Here is a 27389-nt window from a genome sequence, read left to right on the forward strand (position 1 = left end):
TGATAGAATTATTTTTCTTTGCAGTCAAAACTCCCACTGAAGGTTTCTTCAACAAGTATACATGTACACGAGTTTGTGCTACAAAATAAGATGATGTACTCCCATCAGTACACTTTCAACTACCACGCTACTTCTAATGTCAAAAATAGGTGTGTATCGCCACCCTGTGACCAATCTTACCTTTGTGATTAAATCTTGGCTTGCGGTACAGAACTAGGCCTGCTGCCGTAGATTCCAAATTAATGGCTACACGTATTTCTCACCCAAACCGTAATTGACAAAATACCTATTATTGCCCATTCTCATAATGCTGTATTGTTCCCTTTGAGGCAAAGTATAATACGCAAAACCTACCAGTGATCCGCCGATCTTAGTCCAAATTAACGGTATCCCGCCGCCGCCTGCTACTCAAAAGCGTCTTCCCCTGACAAATCATAAGCGCATAGTGCCATTACTTGTCTGAAGCACCCCCACAGTTAGAAATTCCAATCCCAAGTACCTGCTCTCTTACCTTCAGAAGTCGTGTTCTGTTTCACCCGAGTACAGGCGACCACAATCCACTTCCTGGTACACCTAAATAAGTGAACCTCGAGTAGTCATAGAAAGCGGACTACCCATTCCTAAGTAGACCCGCCATCTTATAATGGTTAAAATCTCTCTATCTCAGAGCCGAAACCTTCTTACTGATGTCTCTGTGTCAATCAATTCAGCGATTAATAATCGGTTGTGTCCCTTAGTAATTAACGTTTCGATCATAATACAACTGCATAGTCCTATTCCATGTCGCGACATTAACCAAAAAAATAATAATAATAATGTATATAAGAAGCTCCAATACTAAGTATTGAGAGTTCCATACCGATAGTATCCCGAAATTAAATTAATAACAGTACTACCGTGTGTCCCTTAGTACCCTCCATTACCGTTAACTGCTGTATTCATACAGTTTCAATGTCCAAAAATAGCCTCAATCCCAATATATACAAGTTATTACATGTTCTGGAGAGCTCAGTATGTCACTATCTATTGTATGAGCCCTCAATTCCCAAGACAGTCATACTCACACGGTGAGTTCCAGTATTAAAAATGGCTGGCTCCCATCCATTGATACCCTTGAACGGAGCACTCCTCCCTTCTCACAACTGCAGATTCCTCTGTTCATTGAAACAATACCTCAAGGCACTGTGTTTAATCACCAAGAAAATATTATAGCTCCTGATCAAAATTTAGGTCGCCCTCCACGGCCCTCAAACACTTGATCCACCTTGCCTTCTGTCTCCTCAGTCTTAATTCTCTATTACCTCCCCGCGGGTCAGTGTACACATGTTCAATACCGTAGAACTTAAAGCTCTTACTCAAATCTTGCATTTTACAGTTATGTACATGTTCTGCTATTGGGTACCTTACATCATTGTTCTTTACTGCTCTTAAATGCTCACTCATCCTTTCTTTCAATGTGCGAATCGTGCTTCCTACATACATTTTCAAACATTTGCACTCAATAATATAAACAACATATTTCGTGCTGCATGTGATGTTCATTCTTATATCATATGTTTTACCATCATTAATTTGAAAACTTTTTGTTTTATCCTTTGCACACCTACACATGCCAGAATGCCCACATTTATAAAAACCCTTTGAGTGCTCATCTAGCCACGTCATTGGTTGCTCCGACCATGGGTAACTTGGGCTCAGCAGATATCCCAATGTCTTCCCCCTTCTAAATGTAATTTGTGGCCATGCTCCCACACATTTGTCCAAAGTTTTGTCCATTTTCAATACTTTCCAATGCTTACTCATGCTTTGTAACAAAACACTGCTCACTGGGGTGTAATTCGTAATCAGCCTAATGGATTGTTCAACTTTTACCACTTTATAGGTTTCAGGGTTATGCTACGCTCCGTACTAGTTGCCCTCTTTTTTGCCTAGTTAATATTCCGTTTGTCATACCCTCTATGGATAAACCTGTTCTCCAAGTCACTGATGCAGTCATTAAATTGTTGCTCCTCGCTACAATTTCGTCTCGCCCTTATCATGTCCCCAAATGGAATAGCTCTCACCTGGTGAGATGGATGGGCCCTTCTGCATGCAAAAACGTGTTGCATGAGGTTGGTTTCCGGTACATTCGACTTTCTATGCAACACTTATTTATATACAATTCCACATCTAAAAAGGCTATTTGGGTCGTACTGTGGTTCGTGGTGAACCTGATGTTCATATCATTGCTATTCAGATACTCGTAAAATCCATTCAGGGCCAGTTCTGTTCCTGTCCAGATCATTATACAATCATCTATGTATCTACCTCAATACAGGATAAATCCATTCCATTCACTCGCTCCTGGGCCCCAGATGAACTTCTCCTCCAACCAGCCCATGAATATATTAGCGTAGGCTGGTGAAAATATCGAGCCCATGGCCACACCCTGTTTTTGCCTAAACCATTCCCCTTTAAATAGAAAGAAATTGTGCATTAGGATTAGCTCCGTCATGGCCAGCGTCATTCGTGTATGCTGCCAATGACTTGCTGGTCTTTTTGAAAGGAAATGGTCGAGGGCCTTAAGTCCCAATTCATTTCTTATGCTCATGTATAGTGAGACTACATCCAGGGTTACCAGTGTCATCCCTGTTTCCCATTGTATGTCACCCAAAATGTTTAAAATGTGACGCGTGTCCTTGATATAGGACGGCAAACTAGTCATGATTGGCTGCAGAAAGACATCAACAAATTGTGACATATGTTCTGTTGGGCCCCCAATGTCTGACACAATCGGCCTACCCGGTGGAAACGGTAGGTCCTTGTGAATCTTAGGTAAAGTATATAGGCAGGGATACCTAGGGCGATTTACTTTAAAAAAAAGATATTCATCTTCATCCAACAATCCACTGTCATACCACTGTTTCAAGTGAGTACTAATAATATTAGTGAGGGAAAACATAGGGTTTTGGGTCACTCTCTCATAGCACATTGCATTCCTTAACTGAGCATATATTTCATGTTCATAATCTTCCCTATTCATCACCACTATGTAACCCCCTTTGTCTTCTTTTCTGATGATTAACTGCCTATTATTCATCAGATCATGCAAGGCCTTCCTTTCAAACTGTGCCATGTTGTCTTTAATGTAGCCTCCTGGGTGTGTCTTTTTTATCATTGGCATCCAAGTCCGCAATGACTAGTTTATGAAAAATTTCTATGTTGTTACCACTGGTGAGATTTGGTGACCATCTGGATTTGTTTTTTAAACCACTAGACACTGATAAGTCTGGTCTGATCTCTAAATCTTCTAGGACCTTCGCCACTGTTACAGGGTCCTCTTCTAGTTCAGTTATGGAAAGCAGAGCAACCGTATCCTGAATATCATTTATAGTAGATGAATTAGACACCACACTACATGATTGCAAAACATCATCTTTATTTTCTTTCGGATTTTGGGCTAAATATTTCTTCAGTTTCAATCGTCTAATGTATTTAAATAGATCGATTTTTGTGTCACATAAATTGCCTCTTACAATTGGGCAAAAACCCAAGCCCTTCTTGAGTAATTCAATCATATGCTGTGAAAGTGATATTGTTGACAGATTCACCACTTCAACCTCCTTATCTACTTGTCTGTCTACTCCTTCTTGTCCCACGATCTTGTCTTCATTCCTACCCGATCCCCTGCTGCTCCCTCCTTTCTTTCCTCTTCGTGTTTTCTTATGGGTCCTGTGCGTTTTACCTGTTCCCGATTTTCCCTTTTTATCCTGTTCACTTCTTGTAAGAAGGAGGAATTCCCTAAAGGGTGTAATTGTCTTACTGCTGAGCTAGATGCCCCCTCTGTGTCACTACTACTAGTCGGAATACTACTTTAGGAGGTGTTGCTCGAGCTGGACGATATGGTCTCCTGTAATTGCTTATTCTTGTCAGCTTGCATGAGATAATCATTTTTTTCGAAAATGTGAAAACCCTTCCACTGCTGTAATCGATCTCATCGCATTTCAGTTTACGCGATTTTCTTTGCTTTATGTCATTTTGGTGATTATTTAATACCCCTTCAAGATCTCATAATTTTTAGCCGTTGGATCAGGTAGATTGAGGGCTGCAATTTCCTCTTCTAACTGGGTGATCTCAGCTTGGAACTTTGCTACCTTTCTATCTGAATTTTCGATTAGAATACCCATAAGTTTCATTGAACTAGTGGTTAGTTCTGTCTCCCTAACCCCTAGTAGGTCCTCATCGAGGTCCTCGTATGTGGGCATAATTTGTGAGCGAAGACCCCTTGGTACTCTGCTCAGTTTGACATATTGCTTTAGGGTTGCTCCATCCCACCATTTCGACATTTTGGACTTCCTCATTCTCTCCAGTTTCATACATTTAATGCGTAATCCCTCTTCTTTTTGTTGTACCCCGCTTTTAATTGCTTGAGTCACAGTACTAATACTAATGGGTGTATTATGTCCCCTTTTAGCCATGGAAAAGCAAACATTCATTTATTTCGGCAGGACTGGTTTGTTTACGTCTAGAATGGGAAACTAACTGCAATGCTCACCTTCTGTAATATGCCCCAGCCTTAAACACTGGGGGCCTCATTTATGAGGCTGTGCGTCACTTTTACGCCGCCGGTGCGTCACTTTTTATGATGCACCGGCAGTGTAAAAAATGTGCTTTGTTGCACCATATTTACAAAGTGACGCATCTAGGTAGATGCGTCACTTTGTAAACCCCTGCGCTACATTATACCTGCGCCAGGTATAATGTATGCAGGGGGGGCGTTCTGACGCAAGAAAAGGTCTTAGAAGTGACGCAGTGAAATCTATAAGATTTCACTGCGCCACTTCTAGGACGCAAATGCGTCAATTTCTTACGCCTGCCTCACAGCAGGCATAAGACTGACGCAGGCCCTTTCACATGGGGCTTGCCCCATTTGAAAGGACACATTGCTGGAGTTGCGTCACTTTTGTGACACACTCCAGCAATGCGTCACTTTTGCACCATACAGATACGTCAGAAATACTGACGTATCTGTAACTCCTTGCGCAATGATGCGTCATACTGTAAATATGACGCATCATTGGTGTCGCAAGGAGGGCGCAATGAAAAGTGACGCATCGCTGTTTTCACGCAGCGATGCGTCACTTTTCATAAATGAGGCCCTAGGGGCCTCATTTATGAGGCCGTGCGTGAGTTTTGCGCTTCCGATGCGTCACTTTTTGTGACGCATCGGCGGCGTAAAACATGCGTCGTGTTGCGCACTATTTACAAAGTGACGCATCTAAGCAGATGCGTCACTTTGTAAACCCCTGCGCTACATTTTACCTGCGTCAGGTACAATGTATGCAAAGGGGGCGTTCACCCGCAAAAAGCCTCGTAATAGTGACGCAGTGAAATCTATGAGATTTCACTGCGTCACTTTTAGGATGCTGTTGCGTCAAAATCTTGCGCCTGCCTCACAGCAGGCGTAAGACTGACGCAAGCCCTTTCACATGGGGCTTTCCCCATGTGAAAGGAAGCATTGCTGGAGTTGCGTCACTTTTGTGACACACTCCAGCAATGCGTCACTTTTGCGCCTACAGATACGTCAGAAATACTGACGTATCTGTAACTCATGCGACATGATGCGTCATATTATAAATATGACGCATCAATCATGTCGCAGGGAGAGCGCAGTGAAAAGTGACGCATCGCTGTTTTCACGCAGCGATGCGTCACTTTTCATAAATGAGGCCCTAACAATCGTAGCCTCATTCCTGTAGTTGTGAATTATGCTTATTCATCATATTAGTTCAATACCCACATTCATATGTGCTCCTCATGAATCAGCATGTGGAATTCATGTTTGCAACATGTTTTTTTTGCACATCTTCTTTTAGACGTAGGTGTGCAGAATGCTTTGTGAATAGCCCCAAAGTCTTGGCACTGTGAATCATCAGTCTAGAGCTACGCTAACTGTGTTCTTGTTTATAATACTTTTTCAGATACAAAACCATGGATGATATATTTTGATGATCCTAACGTCTTTATTTAATGTCAGTGTTTCACCGTTTGTCTGCCTGTGTGTTTTTGTTAGTGATTATAGTATAAATAGTGACAAGGGATAATAATTAAACAAAATATTGGTTCCTATTTTTGCAGATTATTTGTTCAAGTACTGGTGATGATATTGGTGTACATGCATATGTCATCTTAACTATTCTGTGAAAAGAACTTCAATATTTAACCACCCTTTCATGTTCTAGTTAGCTACAGCAAAGCAAACGGACACACTTCAATTTTGTCTAGATAAATAGCATCAGTTTTTTTGGGTTTTTTTTCTTCCCAGAGTTTTGTATAGCGCAAACTTAACCTGAAGGTATCAGAACGCTTTACACGAGCACCAGTTGCGTTCATGAGGACACATTCATTTTTGTTAGCCACAGGGAGATTGTCATTTGCACAGAATCACAGGCTACTGTGTGTCCTTGCTGAGACTCGAACCCGGATCCCCAGATTTGATGACGACCGCCTTAGCCGTTAGGCCACATCCGCGTCCCCGAAGAATTACCTAACCGTCATGAAATGTTTAATTTTCTCTGATTTAACGGTTAGATATGTCTTATATATATCAATTTGGTAGTTAAACAATACATTTTTCGAGTTAATTATATGCCCACATTTAAAACGTGGTGTTTCTCTGTTATGTGCTTGGTTATTGGCAATGTAGGGCATACTTTATGTTGCCTTCCTTGATGCTGCGTGAGTAGCATGTAATTTCTGCTGTCTCTCCAGCTGTTAGATGAATAGTACAGCATTATTTCTATTATTTGCCTATTGATCATTGCAGACTAGTAGCCAGTTTAAGCGCAAATATTATGTACTTGTTCGCAGTAGTAAGGTACATAGCAGAAAGTCTGTACTATTAAGCAGCAACCATGTATCCACCTGAATTTCTGGGCTGAATATGTATTATTTAGCTGGATAACAGATAAATATCACATATGTCATACTATTATGCCTGTAGCAATCGACCAGCCTGAAGCAAAGATTCTGCACTACTTGGCTGGCAGCAGAGCAAAAAGCAAAGACATTTTGGGCATATTTACAACGAAGTGGCAGAGCATGGCATTGGCCTCCTGGGCTTAATGTCATGTTCCGCCACTTCTAAAACGCAGGACTGCACCATATTTAAAACAATATGGTGCAACCCTGCATTTCCCCTGCCCTGGCACTAAATTTAGCAGCCTAGCACCAAAGCAGGTATCCTTGCACAATTCTGCAAGGGTGCCTGCGTTGAGTGGGAGATTGTTTATGTGCAGGAAGGTCTCCCTATATATAGATATATATATATTATATATATATATATATATATATATATATATATATATATATATATATATATATATATATATATATACCCAGACAAGAATCGACCTGTTCAAGTTTACTCGTAAACTCAAACTCCACAAATTTTTGAAATTAAGACCAACGACAAAAGAGGTGAGATTTCTTAAATTTAAGAGCCAAGACATGGATCTTCTATCTGCAAATGATCTAACAACTTTGGAAATTCTGGAAGACCTTCGACAAGGCGAAAGTAAGGAAAATCAGGATAATGAACCTACATTAAGCCAATGAATACGCACTGTTGGCGTAGATCAAGATGCTCCATCAAGTGGATTAAAATCTCCCTCGCAATTTCTCCCTATAATGCCACATGACGCTATCGACATTTTTTCAGAAGCTGTCACAAAAGATTTACTAAAACTAAGGGAAAATCTGAAACCACCCAGAACTGAAGGGAATTTGACAAATGCACAGAGAACTGCTTTAAAAACCATGCAAGAAGACACTGATATCATCTATAAGCCCTCAGATAAGGGGGGAAATATAGTCCTCTTGTCGCGAAAATACTATGTGGATGAGGCATTGAGACAATTAAAGGATCTGAAATGTTACGAACCCTGCACTCCCACATTATATCAAGAAAGCATTTGAGATTTTCATGCTTTAATAAAAAAGTGGCACGACAAACGTTTGTTAGATGTGGATGAATACTTGTTTTTACGGACCCCTGGTCCAACCTTACCCACTTTTTATCATCTACCAAAAGTGCACAAGGATGAGAAAGAACCCCCGGGTAGACCTATAGTCTCCTCATTGGGGAGCTTGACAGAAAACCTTTCCAAATTCCTAGACCACTTTTTGTTTGATGCTGTACTGAAATTAAGATCTTACATCAAAGACACCACGGACTTTATAGGTCGTATAGAACAAATAGAATGGCAATCTTCATACTGTTTGGTAGTCCTTGATATCACAAGTCTATACACCTGTATTAATCATGTCTCTGGCCTCAAAGCTGTGAAGTACTTTTTGGAAAAAAGATCTTTGCGATTTTCCACGCATAATTCCATGCTATTTGAATTGATTGAATTCTGCCTACGAAATAACATCTTTACCTTTCAGGGTGATTTATATAGGCAGATACCGGGGACCACGATGGGCACCTGCTTTCCCCCCAGCTCCGCAAACTTGTTCGTAGGCTGGTGGGAAGAGCAGGTGGCCTGGTCCCCATCAAATGAGAGGTGGACCAATAAGGTAGTGGCATGACACAGGTACATCGATGACCTGTTTATAGTGTTGAATGGTCCACAACATGAGGCAGAGGAGTTTATACAAGTCCTAAATGATAATGATGTCAATCTCCATTTCTCGGGGGAGGTAAGCTCGGTGACCTAAGATTGGACATTGAACATGGGAAAATAAATACCTCTCTTTTTAGAAAACCCACTGCTGGGAACAGCATGCTCCATGCATCCAGTGGGCATCCTCAGAAACTAAAAAACAGTATTCCCTACAGGGAATTTGTGAGGCTAAAAAGGAATTGTTCAAGGGAGGGGGACTTTGACAAGGCAGTGAACGGCAGTTTTGAACGATTTTTGGCCAGGGGTTATAGCGTAGGACTCTTAGAAAGTACCTTAAAAAGAGTAACAAATCTCAATAGGAACGAATTACTGATACAAGGCAAATGAAGAAGGAGTCTAATGAAACATTTAGAATGATTACCACCTTCTCCAATGAAGCTAACACACTAAGAAACATCATGAAGAAAAATTGGCATATACTGAAAACTGACATAGTAATAGCAAATGATATTCCAGCGGGTCCATTAATCACCTATAGAAAAGCCCACTCACTGAGAGATAATCTGGTACATAGTCATCTTGACAATCCCATGCCTAGGAAAGGCACTCTAAAAGACATGAGGGGATTCTTTCCTTGCGGAAAATGCAAGGCTTGCATATCAAGCGAAAGCGTTTTGACCTATAAGATCAAAGGTTTGAAGACAGACAAGAAGATCAATAAGTTTATGACATGCCAGACAACTCACGCAGTATATTACTCATATGCCCCTGTGGGCTAAAATACATAGGGAGCACCATAAAAATGGTAAAATTAAGAGTGTTAGAACATATGCACGCCATTTCCAAAAAGGACTTTAGTTACCGAGTGGCGCGTCATTTTTCAGTAAAACACAACAGCAACAGGGACCTGTTAGAATATTTCAGCATAGATTGTGTACCACCGCATGTAAGAGGTGGAGATAGAGTTCTAAAATTGAGGAGGTTAGAGTCCCGCTATATCATAGATATGGGAACAAAGTCACCGAATGGTTTGAACAGTGGGGAGGAGATGGCAGTCCACCTTGGCAAATAAGGATGAAATGATAATCGGTAACAAATGATGAAATCAAAAATTACAGTGTATATATATGAATGTTCTTTATATATGTATATAATGATTATAGTTTCTTTTTCTGTAAGCAGATTAGGGGAAGCATGATTTGAATGCCGATACATATAATGGTACAGAAAGCAAGGGAATCAGCCTTGGCAACGGGCTTAAATAGGTTGCAATTGCCGATCCACTGTGAGATTATGTAAAAACTTAATTGCATCACCTACAAAGTTTTGGTAGGATGTCGGTATTGTAACTGATTGCTACCAATGGTGCTACTATGTACAAATTCCATATATTTTTCTTTTGAAAGATGACGCCTGCGAAAACGGTCGGTGCGTTAGTATCTTGTTGATTACCACATGTAATGTGCTTCCTTGAAAAATGGCTGCCGCAAATGTGTACGAGTAAAACCAATCCAGTACAGGGATTTTATGTCTGTGTAAGGCGCGCAAGTACAGCACCAACATCAAAGAAGTGAAACTTTCCAAAGATTGCAAATCTTTCAAAATCCAGAAACATTACTCATGTGTGTCTTACAGAATATGCTGTGTATGCATTGAAATGCCCGTGCAATGAATTTTATATAGGAAGCACGATCCATCCAGCTAAAAAGAGAGTGTTAGAGCATTTGAGGGCTATAAATAATCTGGATAACCAATACCCCGTAGTAAGGCCCTTTGCCAGCCACAACAAAAGTAATAATAATCTGATATCCTTTTGTGTTCTTGATCATGTCCCGGTGAGGGAGAGAGGGGGAAACAGATTACAGGAGCTGAGGAGACTGGAATCGCAATTAATCATTAAGTATCATACAATGCAGCCAGATGGCCATAATTGTGATGAAGCACTAGCCATGCATTTAGGATAGCTTAGATATTTTGATCTAGAGAACCCTGCAGCGTGATTGATTGTAATGTACTTCAATGTAATATTGATGAAGCTACAGCTTACGCCCTTAAGGTTTTTAAAGCTGTATGTAGTGTATGTAAATCACGGTTGAATGAGATGTGTAATCACCTTATTTTTATATTTTTATTTTCACTACAGGTCCAGGGTGGAGTATATATAGGAGAGTTTAAGGCACAGCACGGAATGAAACTCACTATGTTGGAGCAATGAATGTGAACCTTTAGCCTTTTAAGCTTGAATGAATGTATTTTGATATTGGTGATATTTTGTGAATGAGTTTGCCCACTGGGGCTAGAAGAATCTCTTAAGCGGGATATATTGATTGGCATTTTGCAAATATCCAAGATGTGGACCTTATTGGACTATAGGGTAGTCAGACTCCGTAATTTCATGGCAAGCCCACTGGGGCGTGATAGGGGGCACATGTACATTAAGGCAAGAATTCCCTGAATCATGAAAAAACGTCTTCAAACCATTGTTTTTATCATGTTTAAAAAGGCATGCTTTAAAATGTTTAACATGAGAATAATGTGCTTCAGATTTATCATTATGTCATTACCGACAGTAATGCATTTTGCATGGGTCACAGCTATGATGTTATTATGTTGCAAATTAATTGAATGTCATTTATTTATTTTATTTTTACTTTCACTTCAAGCTTGGCACAAAGTGATGATACATTTATTTTCCCACCGAGTGCACACTGTGAATCTGCCTTAATAGCTCCAATGATAAACACATTTTGGGAGTCTGTTTTCTATGTTGTCACATGGTGAAAAGTCACATGATGTATTTAAAACTTTACTCGAACTTACACTCGTACTCGTGAACAAGGAGACTTGTTCTTCGAAACGCGTTGAGTGAGCTGCTAAAATAAGCGCATGCTGAACTAAGGATGATGGCCTGGACTTTGTTCTTTTTATGAACTGTGGAGCGAGGAATGTTGTATATATATTGCCAAAAAACCTATACCAAAGTACAGGGAGACGACGCTTTGTCTTGCACTCAATTGTAAAGATTATTTACAGAAACGGCAGTTGGACGCGTTTCGCCTGTGTTACCAGGCTTGTTCACCACAAAGTGAATAAAGTTTGCCACCATTTAAAGCCAACTGCAACAGTATCACATGATTAGAACTACACACTGAATGTAATGGAAAACAGACTCATAGTTTTTGCTGCCTGGTTGTTACAAATATACTATCGATGTTTAGTTAATACATTGTTTTGCAATTAGTAAGCTTTCATTGCCGTAATTAAACCAGCACTACAATTGTGATTATTATCACTTGTTCTAAGACAATTACTGCCTAATCATTTGAGCGCTGACATTTTTGTAATTATTTGCATATACCGGGCAAGTGCCCAATTCATTCAACATTGAATTATCACTAAGCCTGCAATTCATGATTACAAATTAATACATGACCAAAGTCAATATTACAAATTACTATAAACCAGCTGCCAATCCTCATGCATACCGCCCAAGTGGGCAATTCCATTGTATCAATTCTATATGTATCTTCTTACTGCGCCTAGGTATAAACTAAATCCCATAAATAAAAAAATATAAAACATAAAAATAAATATAAAAACATATGGCAAACAGGAATAAGGGATACTATTTACATAATGTCTAGAGATGTGTATGTAAATCTTCTTCCATGTTTAAACCTCCCGGGGTTTTGCTATTGAGCTTAATTATATACATTGATTCTAATTTTCTCAATTTCTTTTCACGGCTCCCACCCCGTTCATTTGGTTTAACCGCATCAATCACAAAGTACACTAGACCAGATATATCTTTTTGATGCCATCAAAGTGTCTAGCCACTGGATATGCCTTGTCTCCCTTTTTGATGTACTTGAAGTGTCGTGCTGCCCACATACTTCAGGCCACAAGGGCACTGAAGTATGTAGACAGCATGATCCGTTTTGCAAGTAAAATGACCCTTGATTTTAAACTCCTTCTCTGCGAGGTTAGAAGTATAGGTTGAAGTGTTTTTACCATGGATGCACGCTTTGCATTTGGTGCATCTGAGGAAACCTCCCTTCTTATTAAGCCACATCAGAGCTGATTTCTTCACCGGTGGTGCTTTCAATGTGTTGCTAACCATCATTTGTTTGAATCATCTGGCTTTCCTAAATGTCAGTTGGGGTCTCTTAGCTATTATTTTGCCCAAAGCTGAATCGCTACGAATTAGGTGCCAATGTTTATTTAGAATACTTCTGACTCGATTGTGTTCGATGTTATATGTTGTTATCATCCTGCAATCATTCTTGTCACCACCTTCCTTTCTTTTCCCGCTATTGCTTTTGCTAAAGAGGATCTCCTCCCTAGTACGTTTCTTAGCTTTTATAATAGCGGAATTGATACAGGTATTATTGTAGCCTCTAGCTTTGAAACGTGCTTCTAATGTTTGCAAAGCTTCCTCGCACTTCTCATTATTGCTGCAATTGCGAATAGTTCTCAAACTCTCCCCATAGGGGATACTCATAATGAGTTTTAGGGGATGAAAGCTTTTGGCGTGCAATAAGGTATTGCCAGCCGTTGGCTTGCGGTACAGTGCAGTCTCAAGTTTACCATTTTGAATTTAAACTGTCAGATCTAAGAAGTTCTACTGATGTTAGTGGTGAATTTTAAATTCAAATCATTAGTTTGAATTTCTTTAACAAAGTTAACCAGCTGGATTTCTGGACCTTTCCACGCAATAAAAAGGTCATCGATAAACCTGCTCCAATGCCTGATGTTATTTTGCCAGATGTCTGGATACTGCTTCTGGATCACCTGCTCCTCCCACCAGCCCATATGCAAATTAGAAAAGCTGGGGGCGAAGCAGGTGCCCATTACAGTACCACAGACCTGGTGAAACAATTCACCATTGAACAAAAAGTAGTTATTTTTCAAACATGAAGATGTCATTTCTATCAACATCTGTCTATGTGCCCAATATTTGACTGGTCTGCTGCCAAGGAAATATTTTACTGCATTAAGGCCATCACAATGGCGTATACTGGTATATAGACTCGTCACGTCTATTGTTGCTAGCAGAAAATCTTCTCCCCAAGGCAAATCATAGACTCTTTAAGAAGTCTCCCGTATCCTGGATGTACGAAGGGAGAGACTTCCTCAAGGGGCATAGAAATGAGTCTATAAACTTTGAGGTGTTTGTGAATGCACTGGACATTGCTGATATAATAGGACGACCTGGAGGATTGTGCTGATCTTTATGCACTTTCGGTATTAGGTACATCACAGGTGTTACTGGTTCGCTATTTTAAGAAAAGCCATTTCCTCTTTTTTAAGTAAACCTTGTGAATACCAATCAGACAATTTGCAATTGTAAACAATATGACTATTGAGCATGATAGAATCTGACACCCTTACATAGTTGGAGGGATTATTTAGCTGTTTATATGCCTCTAAAAGGTACTGTTCCTTGCCCCAAAGCACCACATTACCTCCTTTATCTGTGTTGCAGACTATGCAGTCTGAATTAGTGGCTAATTTATTCACCAACTCATGCGGTCGCCAGTAGGTAGTTATAGTTAGGACCTAGTTTCCATAGGAAATCCACAACATTCTATTTGGAATAACTTTGGCGCCGGTAAACAAATCTTTGTGAATTTCTCCAAGAAAATGGCCTGCTCAGTTCCGCACCTTCCCTGAAAGTTTGGGGTGATTCGTCAAGTGGGGGCCGAGAAAGAAGGGGGTCCCAAAACATGTTTTCCCCATGCAATTGTCCATAGGGACCTTAAGCCAGGGCTACAGCCCGAAAGGCTGAACGGAATTACACAAAATTTGTCAGAGAGGTAGAGTACGGTTCGTAGAGTGTGCTTTTTGTTAAATTGTGTAAATCCGTTCAGTAGTTTCTGAGAAAATTGCAAGTAAAATCATAGCGATATCTAGAGTCGGAGTTCAGTACGCGTACTGAAATCTGTTCAATTACGAGCACGAGCTGCATGCTGATTGGCTGTGAACTGTCTGTCAACACTCGAAACCAGGAAGTGTTGGCAGCCATCTTGTACATCGCTAGAACCGAGTCACAAGAAAACAGTAAAACAAAGTTGAGAAATAAGGGAATGGGGTAGGGCAGAGATATTCTGACCCTCTAGGCTTGGTAAGGGGGTCGTACATGGATGTTTAGGCTCTATTTTTATTTTATTTTTTTTAAAGAAAAATCGTTGCGTACGTGTATGGAAATACCTACAATTACGAGCAGGAGCTGCATGCTGACTGGCTGTCAATACTCCAAACCAGGAAGTGTTGACAGCCATGTTGTTTGTCGGGAGAGTAGAGTCACAAGAAAACAGTAAAACCAAGTTGAGAAATAAGGCTCAATTTTTATTTAAAAAAAAAATAAAAAATGGCGGGGTACTCGTGCAGTACTTGTACGCCGTGGAAAAGGTGAAAAAAAAAGTAGCGGTGGAAAAGGTGAAAAAAAAAGTAGAAGTCTGTTTTATTCATTAAGTCCGGGGGGGGTAAATTACGGGGGCAATTTTTCTGCATTATGGGGGCTTGTAAGGTGCCCGAGCACTGGGGAACGGCACTCCTCTGGTTTTATTTTGAAGTATGCGGGGGGTTACGGTCCTACTCCCTGCAGTCTCGGTGAGCGGCACCCCTCGGGTCTTTTTTTAAAAAGAAATATGTTTTGAGCTCTCTCTCACTCTCCCCGTACATGTCGCGGGGAACGACACCTTTCTGGGGCAGTGATATGTAAAATGACCTTCTAGCTCCGGGTATCTGCATTGTCTGGAGTTTTTTATTAATGTTGGGAGGGTGGGCTTGATAGTACGTCCTTCTAAATTCCCATAGAAGCCTATGTTCTGGTGCTAACATGGGGTTCTATGGGAAATACCAAAGGCCCTATTATCAAGCTCATTATCGCCGTTTTATCGGCAGTTTCTTGCCAATAAAACAGCGATAATTTTAACACCGGTCCTTGATAATATGCACCTAAGTTTACTGGTCAAAAAAAAAAACAATGGGCCATATTATCAACAAAAGGCGATACATTATCGTCGCTTTTATTGGCAGGAAACTGCAGATAAAGCGGAGATAATGGGCTTGATAATATGTACTTGTGAATAACCATAGCAGCCTAGGTTAAGATCAGAATCTGGGCTGCTATGGGAATTTACAAGGGCTATGTTTTTTTGTTAATGTTGGGAGGGTGGGCTTGATAATACGTCCTTGTAAATTCCCATAGAAGCCTATGTTCTGGTGCTAACATGGGTCTCTATGGGAAATAACAAGGCCCTATTATCAAGCTCATTATCGTAGTTGTATCGGCAGCTTCCTGGCAATAAAATGGCGATAATTTTAACACCGGTCCTTGATGATATGCACCTAAGTTTATTGGTCAAAAAAAGAGCAATGGGCCATAATATCAACAAAAGGCGATACATTATCGTCGCTTTCATCGGCAGGAAACTGCCGATAAAGCGGTGAAAATGGGCTTGATAATATGCCCTTTTGAATAACCATAGCAGCCCAGGTTAACACCAGAACCTGGGCTGCTATGGGAAGTTTCAAGGGCTTATTATCAAGCATATTATCGCCGCTTTATCGGCAGTTTCCTGATCATAAAAGCGACGATAATGTATCGCCTTTTGTATGTAAAGCTTTCCTTTTTTTGGTGTAGCAGTTGTACTCTCTTCGCATGCTCAGCGTCGTTTCGAAGTTCACGTTTTCTTTTTCTTCAAGTTCAACAAGCAAACCTTTCTTTATATCAGTTAGTAAGTCTGTCGCTTTCTTTTCTCGGTTCGTGTGATTCATCCGGTGCTGTACTTTTGTACAGTATTAATAGTGATATTTTTTATATATTTATTTGAAAGGTAGTGCCGAGGCGCCAAACGTTGATTACGTACTCCGTCCACCGCCATTTTAGTAGTTTCCCACCATTGTATTTATTATATCAGTTAGTTAGAACTCCTCCCCCACAAAATGAAAGAAGTATGTAGTGTTTTAAATTAACTTTTATTAAACAATAAATATAAACGAAACTCAATTATAACTATATTAGAACTGGCAAAATAACTTAAACAATGTTATAAAGAAATTGTGAAATGGATTCCAAAAGTTGTCCGATTGGTAATCTGCAAAAGAAAAAAGAAAATTAGAGTTTAGAATTATGTAGATGTGAGTAAATGAGCTGGAGCATTAGAAGTTGTGGTAACTCTAAAGTTTTACGTGTGCATTGTGACTCGTATATTCCTGTTCTGTTATAGTGCCGCGTTCAAGTGGTGTCTATATGGAAGTGCCTATTGCGTTACTGACACCCGTCATGGCGACTTATTTCTAATGCATTCCTATGAAGGATTTGTAGATCTAGGCCTCTGTGCTTACCGTTGTTTAAATCTTGCGGCCAAACACTGCAGGCACTTGGATGCACAACTTCAGGTGGGCTTATTTTCTACACGTCCAAGTAGACAGCAGTGTCTAAGTTTAAGAGAGATAGAGAAATGATGTCACAGAGAGTGAGAGAGAGAGAAAACATTAAAACTGTATCGCAGAGTCTGGCGTTGAGATTTTTTGTTGAACCAGACGTAGATTTACTAGCTGCTTGCATCACTTTACCCATGTTAAAAGTGACTCAAAAGTGGCGTAATAAGGTTGTTGATCTGTTTGTCAGACTGCTGTAACCTATCTGATGCCACTGTCTGGAGGTAATTATAGATTTTACAGAGAAGCTGCTGTACACTACGCACTCTGGGCCATAATATCAAGCCTGGGTGACAAAATTATTGCCACTTTATCGGCAGGAAAGTGTTGATAAAGTGGCGATAATGAGTTTGATAATATGCTCTATGGAATTTCAATCACAGGTCATGTCAGATGTCCTTCACATGTAACATGAGTTTCGATTGGAATTCCATAGAGCATATTATCAAACCTATTATGGCCTCTTTAGAGGCAGTTTGCTGCCAATAAAGTGGCGATAATTTTGTCACCAAGGGTTGATAATATGGCCCTCTCTCGTTTCACAAATAAAGCTAACACTATAGTTTTACGAGTGCAGTGTACCTGGTACATTTTATTTGTTATAGTGTCGCGTTCAAGTGGTGTCTATATGGAAGTGCCTACTGCGTTACTGACGCCTGTTATGCCGAATTATTTCTAATGCATTCCTATGAAGGATTTGTAGATCTAGGCCTCTGTGCTTACCGCTGTGTAAACTTTGCGCCCAAACACATTAGGGAGTGGAGTTCACAACTTAAGTTGGGCTGATCCTCTACATGTCCAAGCAGACAGCAGTGTCTAAGTTTAAGAGAGAAAGAGAAATGATATCACAGAGAGTGAGAGAGAGAGAAAACAACATTAAAATTGTGTTGCAGAGTCTGGAGTTGAGATTTTTTGTTGAACCAGACGTAGATTTACTAGCTCCTTGCATCAGTTTACCCATGTTAAAAGTGACTCAAAAGTTGCGTAATAAGGTTGTGGATCTGTTTGTCAGATTTTTGTAACCTATCTGTTGTCACTGCTCGGAGGTAATTATAGATTTTACAGAGAAACTCCTGTACACTATGCATTCTGGGCGATAATATCAAGCCTGGGTGACAAAATTATTGCCACTTTATCGGCAGGAAAGTGTCGCTAAAGTGGCGATAATGGGTTTGATAATATGCTCTATGGAATTTCAATCGATGGTCATGTCAGATGTCCTTCAAATGTAACATGAGTTTCGATTAGAATTCCATAGAGCATATTATCAAACCTATTATGGCCTCCTAGCGGCAGTTTGCTGCTGATAAAGTGGCGATAATTTTGTCGCCAAGGGTTGATAATATGGCCCTCTCTCGTTTCACAAATAGAGCTAACACTACAGTTTTACGAGTGCAGTGTACCTGGTACATTTTTATTTGTTATAGTATCATGTTCAAGTGGTGTCTATATGGAAGTGCCTACTGCATTACTGACGCCTGTTATGCCGAATTATTTCTAATGCATTCCTATGAAGGATTTGTAGATCTAGGCCTCTGTGCTTACCGTTGTGTAAACTTTGCGCCCAAACACATTAGGGAGTTTAGTTCACAACTTAAGTTGGGCTGATCTTCTACACGTCCAAGCAGACAGCAGTGTCTAAGTTTAAGAGAGAAAGAGAAATGATGTCACAGAGAGTGAGAGAGAGAGAAAACAACATTAAAACTGTGTCGCAGAGTCTGGAGTTGAGATTTTTTGTTGAACCAGACGTAGATTTACTAGCTCCTTGCATCACTTTACCCATGTTAAAAGTGACTCAAAAGTTGCGTAATAAGGTTGTGGATCTGTTTGTCAGACTGTTGTAACCTATCTGTTGTCACTGCTCGGAGGTAATTATAGATTTTACAAAGAAGCTGCTGTACACTACGCATTCTGGGCGATAATATCAAGCCTGGGTGACAAAATTATTGCCACTTTATTGGCAGGAAAGTGTCGCTAAAGTGGCAATAATGGGTTTGATAATATGCTCTATGGAATTCCAATCAAAGCTCATGTCAGATGTCCTTCACATCTAACTTGAGCTTCGATTGGAATTCCATAGAGCATATTATCAAAGCTATTATGGCCACTTTAGCTGCAGTTTGCTGCCGATAAAGTGGCGATCATTTTGTCACCAAGGGTTGATGATATGGCCCTCTCTCGTTTCACAAATAAAGCTAACAGTACAGTTTTACGAGTGCAGTGTACCTGGTACATTTCAGTTGTTATAGTGTCGCGTTCATGTGGTGTCTATATGGAAGTGCCTACTGCGTTACTGACGCCCGTTATGCCGAATTATTTCTAATGCATTGCTATGAAGGCTTTGTAGATCTAGGGTGCTGTGCTTGCCTTGTATAAAGAGTGCGGCCACCGGAGTTCACCATTCGACTTGAACTCTGCCTCTATACGTCAAAGTATATTCAATAAGTTGCAGAGAATTCCATTGCTGTTGCTTGATAGGCCGTGGTTGCTCCTGAAGGATGTTTTGTGGTAAATAAATACATTATTACCTGATCTATTTTTGACTGTAATCAATAAACGGTTAGCTCAATAAATAAGAGTCAAGATACGAGGTAGCTAGAGTTGACAGGCTTTAATTAAGCATAAAGGACAAGAACAGGACAGCCTGTACGGGAATGGGATGATGCGCATCTGGGAATGGGCTGGGAATAGGATAACTTTTAATAACAGTACATTAGTATATATAGTTAAACAAAATACATTGCATTCAATACAGTAGGCGTAGCAGTAGGCGGAGTTTGTAGCAGTCGCGAAAGATAAGGGCAGAATAAGGTAACAAGAAGGCGTGTACAGGGCGTATACATAGACATGTGATGCAAACGTAACAGAATATGTCATAAACGGGGCGGAAACATGGAGGGGGCTACCTGAGCAGCTGGGACCTCTAACCTAGTGGTGCGCGCAAACTGACAATGACGTGTTACTAGGGAGGACGGGGGGCTATGACTTCTGTGCTAGAAGAGGAGACTAAAGTCTGGAGTGTCAGAGCGACATGTACCTAAAGCCTATCTAGTATCTCGTGTTTAGAGAACATGTTGATAGAATCCAAAAGTTATCAGAGTAAAGGCTAACAGACATTAAGGCTGGTACATACATAATCCTACATGTAGTGCGTGTGCGGGGAATATTCTATGAATATTAATACAGTATTTCTCTTACATGGAGACATAAAGGCTAGACCATGACGGAAACTATTGATGCGATTCAGTAGCTTAGGAATGCAGAGAAGGAGGGCTGGACTGATAACTAGAAACATAACATACTCTTGGCAGACTCGGAGGCAGAGCCAGGCCGAGCCGGGCACTGCGAGGCATGAAAGTAAGCTAAGGGTCAGGGATACAGGTGGGGGCTGTATCGCTCCTCGGAGAGGGTTCAGGAAACAGGAGCTGAATCTGAGTCCGGGCCCTTTTGAGGCCTAGGAACGGGGATAATTCAATGAATTAACGTGCACACTGTGAAACGTGGCAACATAGCTTTACATAGGCCTGATATTCGTTGTATTCACGAGAACTGGAAACTGGCATACTAGAGATGGACACAACTGTAATTGCGTCTTTAATCGATCATAGGGGAATACATGCATATCGATCATGCACAAATGACATAACATGGGGAACACGTAGGCACATATAACATGGCAAAATTTACTTTTCCACATTCCCTCCTTGTGCCCTACGTTTCCATCAGGAAACATCTATATTCATGATACCATCTACTATATCATACAGCATCATTTGCTCGTCTCGAATTGTCTTGGAACGGGACTTAGGACTAGGGATACAAGAGGTAGCACAAATGCCGCAAATCGCAGGGCCACATTGTATACAGAGGCAGCAACTGAATATGATCATTACTGCAATACCTAGAAATGACAAGACTTTCCATCCCCAGGCAGATATGATACTCCAGAGCCAACCGGACCATGTCCAGGTGCCTGGATTCTGGTGTAACTGATGGGCAATTTTATGAAGTCTGGTTATAGCTGAATAAACAGACGGCGCGTTATTAGGAATGAAAATGCAGCAACTAGATCCGATGACTCTACATGCTCCTCCTCTATCGGCCAGTATGACGTCAAGAACGAGACGATTTTGGAGCACGACAAATCTCATAGCAGATTGCTCTTCGGTTAAGTTACCTAGAGCAGAAGTAGTCTCATTCACTACTGCTTCAAGGGTTCTTGTTAACCTACGGATTGACTTACTATTCTGGACAGGGCCTATAAAGAAAAAGAAACCTCTATTGAAATCTGTATACTGTTCTAGAGCAGTTTCAGTTTGATCGACAATTGGGGACTCAATCTCCCTTCTATGTCTGACGTGTACTAGATGTGTGTTTCTGTGATAATCAGATGGGGCTAGGAAAACTGGTGGCAGTAGGAAGGCAATGTAACATGTTCCATCCCAATCGAGGGGCAGACGAACATATGCAGTCTGACCACAAACAAAATGAGAATGACGTGAAGCTTTGAAATAGATTTCCCACTGTCACTATACTCGACAGTAGTAGTACAATCACTATGTCCTACATGTACGGAACCATTATTTCTAACACATAATTCGCCTTTGACTGGTAGTACTGAAATAGCAGGTAAGTCTGGAGTAGTATCAGACTGAACATTCAGGACCATAAAATTCGAAGAATAATTACCTAAATTATAAACTTCATTTTCTAGATCTAACCCTGTTCTATGGGAGAGACCTTGCTTGTCTGGGAAACATGTTCTATTCAGAAGGGACATATCATTTGAAGATGACGTTAACATGGACCATGCTCCACACGAACCATTATGTGAGAACGGATAAGGAAAGAGTGGCAGAACTCCCTTCGGTGTCTGGAAAGGGGGGAGTCGACCACACACCCAACAATTAGTAGCATTGCTGGTCTGGTGTGAATAATGTAACATTCTGATGAATGTGTTATTTCTCATAGCAAGACGATAGGATAACTCGTGAGGAGGCAGATCACTAAATGTGTGCTCTACTGTGGCATTAGAAAACTTATTTACATGAGAAATTGGAAAACATAAATGCAATGCATAACCTGTGCAGGTAACCATCAAACTTAGAAACAATAGAAAACTTAGAAAAACGATACATCGGATAGAGTTTTGACTAACTCTCTCACTATGGGGGTCTATCTCATACATGTCAGATACCTGTCTAACCGTTTCACCCGAGGGGGACTTAGACAATTAAACTGGCTGACTTATTTTACTAGACCGTAGTTTCAACTTATACTCCTGCTGCGGAGTTTTCTCTAACAGAGGAACTTTCAGTTCGGGAATAGGATCAATGTCCTGTTTCAGGCAGTCTTTAGAAATGGAACAGTCTTTAGAAATGTCCTTTAAAAACGTCTTTTTCCGGACTCCATGGAATTTCTTGATATGCGACAGATGGACCCATCCCTTGCGGCCTTCCAACTTCACGGCCGTACGGGTGGTCAGAAGGACTAGTCTCGGCTCCTTCCAACGAGGCTCCAGCGGACTTGAACGATCAAAGTTCCTTACGAGAACAAGGTCTCCTGGAATGACCTCGTGCGGTTTCACTTCAGTATTGTCTGGAAATGCGGCGGCAACCTGTGAACGACAAGAGTGTAGGGCAGACATCAAGGAAGCTAGGTAATCTGTCAACATATTACTGGAAACATCTGTAATACTGCGGGGTCTAGGTGTACCCCACATATTTGGGGGGCGGCCGAATACGACCTCATAAGGGGACAGACCTGATCTGGAATGTGCGACCATGCGCATAAAGAATAAAGCAACTGGCAGGGCAACTAGCCAGTCTACACCTTTCTCCTTACATGTCTTGGCAATACGGATTTTCAGGGTCTGATTATGTCTCTCTACGAGACCGGCTGCTTCTGGATGGCGCACACAATGGAACTTCCACTGGTACCCTAACAAGAGGGAAACATGTTTCATCAACTCAGATGAGAATGGCTGGCCGTTATCAGAATACACGACCCTAGGGAGTCCATAACGGGGGAAGAATTCACGAACCAACTGCTTGGCAGTGGTCGCTGCTGTGTAATCTGGAACTGGATATGCTTCTGTCCACCTGGACAAAGCGCATACAACCACAAGAACATATTTGAAACCTCGACATCGTTCCATCTGAATATAATCCATCTGGAGGACTTCAGAAGGGTGGTCAGGGGGCTGGAATCCACCTTGTTCCACCGGGACACTTTTACCTGGATTGAATTGACAACATATCATACAAGTACGGACTTTCTGCTTGGCTGCAGCTCGTAAGTGCTTGTTAAACCAAAGGTTCTGTATACTATCTAACATGGCTTTTTCTCCTAGATGTGCTGGACTATGTGCGGTATTGATAATGACTTGAACCATAGAGTCGGGGAGAAACCATGTGGCTTTTCCCTTCGTCAACCATCCCTGATCTGTCTGGACCCCTCCTTGTTCGGACCATTTCTTGATTTCTTCAGGAGTAGCATGTAACTGTATGTCTATGACATCTTGTGTAGGGTCCTTAACTGTCATACAAGTAGTCTGTTCTGGAGTGGATGTCTGTGTCTTGTTAACTGGAATGTTTGGTGTCTGAGCTGTAAGCTTGGCTGTTCGATCTGCTAGATCATTACCTTGGGAAATGATGTCAGTAACTTTCGTATGTGCCTTGCACTTCATAATAGCGATAGCTGTCGGTAAATGTATTGCATCTAACAGAGCTTGAATGAGGAGACCATGCTGAATCTTGGTTCCATGAGAAGTCATGAAACCTCTCTCCTGCCAGAGCACTCCGAAGTCGTGTACAACTCCGAATGCGTAACGTGAATCTGTATATATGTTTACTTTCAGGTTCTTGGCACGTATGCAGGCTTGGGTCAGAGCAACTAGCTCTGCTGCTTGAGCAGACAGGGTGTCAATACGGTGTGTTTCAATAACCTCGGTGTCAGTAGTCACTGCATACGCGGCTACTAGTTCTCCTGTACTAGTTCTCATACATGAACCATCCACATAAAGTGTCAGGTCGGGATCAGGTAATGCAATGTCTGTCAGGTCTTGTCTTGGCTTAGTCATAGTGTTAACGACTTCCACACAGTCATGTGTGGCAGGATTTGAAGTAACTGACGGTAACAGAGTAGCAGGATTTAGAACGTTGCAGCGTTTGATTTCTATGTGTGGCTGGAACAATGTCAGTTCATAACCTGTTAAACGTGCAATGGTCAAGTGCTGAGTCTGTGTTCGGTTTAAAAGAACTTCCACGGAGTGTGGAACTTGTACTGTCAGGGAGTGTCCTAATACTATGGAATCACTTTGTCTGATTGCTAGAGCTGTAGCTGCAACTGACTTGAGGCACGCAGGCAAAGCCTGGGCTACTGGATCTAATGTGCTCGAAAAATAAGCACAAGGCTTGTACTGTCCGGCTTGATCTTGTGTGAGAACAGATAATGCAGTACCATCACGTTCTGTGACAAAAAGTGTAAAAGACTTACTGTAGTTCGGTGTAGCTAGAACAGGTGCTTGGCATAAGGCTTTCTTTAACTCATTAAAACTAAGTGTATGTTCAGATGTCCAAGGGAGGACAGTCGATACGGCTGCCTCCTGTGTCGTTAACTGTATCAGTGGCTTTGCTAGAAATGCATACTGAGGAATCCATTGTCTGCAGTAAGAAGTAAGGCCGATAAAAGCACGTACCTCCTTCTGTGTCTTGGGCTGTGGAAGACTCGCTATTAGCTGGATACGGTCTGGTGTCAACTGCCTACCCCACTTGGACAGTAAGTGGCCTAAGTAGATCACTTGCTGGACACAGAACTGGAGCTTCGAAGGGGACACCTTGTGCCCCATCTCGGCTAGGAAATACAGAACTGTAAGTGACGCTCGCTCGCAATCACGTTCAGAACGGGCTGTGATCAGTAGATCATCTACATACTGGAGCAGGGCAGTGTCAGTTGGCATGTGAATATTGTCTAGTTGTCTTTTAAGTGCTTGACTGTAAATGCTAGGACTTTCCGTGAAACCTTGAGGAGCTCGTGTGAATTTATAGCTCCTTCCATTTAAACAAAAACCGAAAAGGTACTGGCTGTCTGGATGAATCGGAACACTGAAAAATGCATTCTTGAGGTCTATTACAGTAAAAAATGTAGCTTCAGAATCAATAGCTGTCAATAGAGATGAAATATCTGGGACTACTGGATACTGGGGTATGATACATTTATTAAGTTCTCGAAGGTCAATCACTAATCGATATACTGGAGGTGCATTTGGATCAGTACGTTTCATGACTAGAATGATAGGAGAATTACATACATTGGAGTCAGTTTCTACAACCACTCCTTGAGCAATGAGCTCGTCAATAATTTTGGATAAGGCTGCTACAGCCTCAGGTGGCAATCTGTACTGTCTGATTCGTGGCAGGACTATACCTTGCTTGAGGGTCACACGATGGGGTGTGATTTGCATAAAACCTACATCAGTTGGACCTTGCGCCCATAAATGCTGCGGAACATTGGACAATCTTGGATCAAAATCTCGTAATACATAGTGACCTTTAAAGTCGCGTAAAAACAATCGTATTCCTTCTGGAGAGCAGCAAAGAACTGCACCTAATTCTTTCAATGTTTTAATACCTAACAAATTTTCTGGACATGACTTCGTAAGTAACAAATCAGTAGTTCGGGACAATGGACCAACTTCTAGAGTAACTGGCTTTGATATCTCGTTTACTATAGGCTTTCCTGAAAATCCAAGGGAAACATTTCTAGAGCCTGAGAGCGGAGCCCCTGGAACCTCGTCATGACTGATAGTAGTCCTACTTGCCCCTGTATCAATCAAAAACTTTCTGTCTTTCCCCAATACTTGACTATGTACATAGGGACCCTCTTGATCTACAGGTATCTCGATGAGAGGCAAGCCTACCTCCCTCTCTAGGCTGTTTCATGAATACGGTTGATACTCTGGATACTCTGTCTGGGCATACTGGTACATCTGCTGTGTAACATGCTGTGTTGCAGCAATAGGCTGCGGTGCTGGAACTGTCTGTTGTGCATTCTGTGGTGACTGAGAAGTCTGTGAAACTTGCTCTTGTCTAGGCGGACGTGGTCTTTCTTTAGTCTTACCAGTGGCTATGTTGTGTTTCAGAACTGCACACTCGTTTATAAAATGACCTGGCTGTTTACAATAATTGCATGTCCCTTTAACGGGAGTTGCAGGATGACTGGCTTGATTCGGACCCCTCTTCTGACTGTCTTGTGGAACAGATTGTGCAACTAGTACTTTCATTTTCGTGTCTTTCATACGTCTCCTTTCGTGTTCTTGCTCTTCCCTGATTCTATTCTGGTGATACTGGAGCATCTGTAACATCTGTGACGGGGTACTAGCTTGCCAAGTACTTTCGACTTTCAAAACTCGATTTTTAACTTGTGGGTTTGAATTCTCGACTAGTTTAGTAACAAAAAGATGAGGGTATGACTCGCTACCTGTCTTCAGACCACTGTTGATAATGAAACATTTTTCGAATCTAGAATAAAAATCACTAGTATCTTCATCCTGTTTCTGTTTGCATGCTGAGATTGCATCCCAATCTTCCTTTTTCGTGGCTAATAATCTTGGCAAAACTTGAATCAATAACTCTGGCAACTCTTTACATTTGTCCCCAAGACCGGTACCTGGTACTCGTATTTTATCTTCAGCTTCTAGAGCTGTCCAATCGATCTTTTTCTCTCCCACCTCCCATTCTTTTTCCTTGAGTTTCTCATATACCCCTGCGGGCAACAGGACCTTTAACATTTTAATGATATCTGGGTACGTGTATTCTCCCATACGGAGCATGTCTTTTAATTCTCGATGGAACCCTGCTGGATCTTTGTCGTGACAGGGAATTAATTTCTTCATCTCTAAGAGTTCCATCTTTGTGACAGGGGTGTAAACAAATACTCGTTGCATTTCACCATCCGGTGTCCTAACTGGATGTACTTCTCGTAACGGATGCTGTCTATCTATGTAAAATGGTTTACTTTCTGGAGGTGAGACGTGAACAAAATGCGGATTCAGAAACGTTCTATATTTGTGGCGCTGTTCTAGAATGACACTAATTAAATCAGTACCTAAACCTTTCCATTTATACTGGAGTAACTCGTTCAGAACATCATGTAACGGACCTGGATCAGAATGTTGTCCCTCATATAATGTAATGAGGTGCTGGATCATATACATACCCACCAGTCGCTGCTCGGCTGGGGGCAGTTTCAGAAATATTTGTGCCACTATTTCGTCTGGAAAAGTGGTAGAATCAGTAATCCATCGGACTGCTGATCGGGCTAGTTCTTGTTCAT

At 41.2% G+C, this 27389-nt stretch overlaps 2 protein-coding genes across 5 annotated transcripts in view; one reads left to right on the top strand and one right to left on the bottom strand.

The window, feature by feature from the left end:
- Window positions 1-567, bottom strand: part of LOC144772893 (uncharacterized) — an 80751-nt gene extending 80184 nt beyond the window's left edge. For 3 of the 4 annotated variants that reach the window (XR_013599863.1, XR_013599864.1, XM_078657564.1), the window contains exons 1-2: window positions 512-567; window positions 355-424 (exon numbers count right to left, since the gene is read on the bottom strand). The gene's annotated coding sequence lies outside the window, so the exon portion shown is untranslated. The remainder of the gene's footprint in view (window positions 1-354; window positions 425-511) is intronic. The other variant, XM_078657565.1, reaches the window with a different exon arrangement.
- Window positions 1-27389, top strand: part of LOC144772894 (acetylserotonin O-methyltransferase-like) — a 755766-nt gene that overhangs the window by 54181 nt on the left and 674196 nt on the right. The window lies entirely within an intron of this gene.

The sequence above is a fragment of the Lissotriton helveticus genome, chromosome 8 (genome assembly GCF_964261635.1).
Source record: "Lissotriton helveticus chromosome 8, aLisHel1.1, whole genome shotgun sequence".
Classification (NCBI taxonomy): domain Eukaryota; kingdom Metazoa; phylum Chordata; class Amphibia; order Caudata; family Salamandridae; genus Lissotriton; species Lissotriton helveticus.